The 1938-nt window shown below is 45.4% G+C and overlaps 1 pseudogene; it reads left to right on the top strand.

Annotated features, from left to right (window-relative positions):
* The first annotated feature begins 1175 nt into the window (after positions 1-1175).
* Positions 1176-1347, top strand: LOC146177038 (U2 spliceosomal RNA; annotated as a pseudogene).
* The last annotated feature ends 591 nt before the right edge of the window (positions 1348-1938 follow it).

Genomic DNA, 1938 nt, shown 5'->3' with positions numbered 1-1938 from the left:
CGATATAAATTTCCAGTTAGGAAAAGAAATTATCTCAGTGCGGCGGTGTTCATTATTAAGCGCCGCGAAATTAAGGCAGAAAATGGCCGCGGCCGTGAATGGATAAAAAAATCTGGTTTATACTGCTCTCTCCTTGTTGATTATTACCTTATATTTAAAAAATAAAAATGTTTCACTGTGACACTGTGCTTTAATAAAAGGTTTCACTTGTATTCACGTTCGGTGGTGTTCGGATGCAACGCTGCAATGAGAATTCTTGCGACTCCTGATGGAGGAAAAAGAGAAGACGAAGACACAAGTATGTGGCGCGTGCGGGGAGTGACACGTCAGACAGTAACCGGTGGATCAGCGTTGCTGCAGGACGGGTAGTCAAGCAGCTGCGGCTGATCGCGTTCCGCCTTGCCTGCGACCCGGAATACCAGATCTTGGAGTGGCCACGAAGCTCCTGCTGATCGCGTTCCACCTGTACACTGACCCGGGGGAACAGATCAGTGAGTGGCCGACTCCTGTGGTGCTCCTGGAGCACTTAGCCATCAAACACGTTCGGCGTCGTGCTGGGGGCGCTGGGTAGACGCTCCTGGACATATGGCGTCTCTGTCGCGTGATGGCAGGTTGAGGCCTCTCTCCTCGGCCGAGCGTCGCCGAGCGTCTCCCGCCATCAATCCACCTGCTGACTCAACCCAAGCGTCTGTGAACACCGGGCTGTCCGTGCACTACGAGCACATGCAGCTGGAAGCGTTCGCATGGACTTCATTCATTCAGCGTTCGGTGTCGTATTCATATTCGTTTTGTCTGTTAAGCTAATTATGTTTTGTTGCCTTCTTGTAGCCTAATGTTTTTGTATAAAAATATATGTTACTAGATTGTCCAGCATGCTCGAGTGTTTGTTTAATCCCACTAAATCAGCCCTTTGAATGGTGGGTTATAAAACTTCTTACAGTCTTTGACCAGTTTCCGCTACTCGCTCTTGTGAAATGACACTAAACATCACCAAGAAGCGACTGTAGGGAAAATTACGCGGTTGTTACGGACACATATAAAGAGAGCCAACACAGACTGAATCGAAAGAAAAGCAACAAGAATAGGTTTTTATTGCGATTCAAATACCCCCAATTATTAAAAAATTGATGAGCACACGACAGTAGGTGTCTGCAATAAAACTACTAGGAAAGTACAAAACGTTTCTAAAATCAATCTGTTCTTAACAGCCTAATATCTGTTACTGGTTCTAATTGTAACCATAATAATAAGCTGATTTTTGTAGTGCGGCAGAGCGTTCGGTGCTTGCCCCACCTCCGCCATGGGCCGACCCTGTACTGTACTACTTCCGGGACCGGCTGAGCTACTCCCCCCTTTTGGGGGGAGGACAATCGTATTCATAAAATTAGAAAACTAATTCTTTTCACTCGAGCTTGCTGCTTTGTTTACCATTTTTTTTGAGAAAGTAGAACAAAAATATTGCTTCTTTCTGCTTTTCAACCGATTGTTTTCGTGATTATTTCAGAGTGGTCAACGCCAACAAAAACCCCTGTGCCTTTCTTTCTTAAAGTGGGTGTTGGCTCCAATTGTATCTGAGAACGACAGCCTCATGTTTGCTATATTTGTTGCTGATTAACCTAATGAGTACCTTGAACCTGGAAATCTCGCTGTCATTGTTAGCCTGAGAGTGTTGTCAAGCAATTCTCGTCTTCTCTATAAGATCTCATCTTACGTGGCACTAGGGGTTTCACAGCAAATTCCACGTCAGCCGCTATAGTGCAGGGCGGCGCTGGTGAACGCTCTCAAGTGTATGTTACGAGCAACATAAATACCTTAAAAGTAGAAGATTGAGCACCCGCCACCGTAACTAAATCGGTAGAGCACTAAGTGCAAAATTTTGAGGTCTTGGTTTCAGATTCTAGCTCTGGTATGAGGCTATTCATCTGTATGCTAATTGGT

The sequence above is a fragment of the Amblyomma maculatum genome, chromosome 10 (assembly GCF_055883805.1).
Source record: "Amblyomma maculatum isolate TAMU_Amacu chromosome 10, ASM5588380v1, whole genome shotgun sequence".
NCBI classification, from domain to species: Eukaryota; Metazoa; Arthropoda; class Arachnida; order Ixodida; family Ixodidae; genus Amblyomma; species Amblyomma maculatum.
This window is presented reverse-complemented; position numbering and strand designations above follow the sequence as displayed.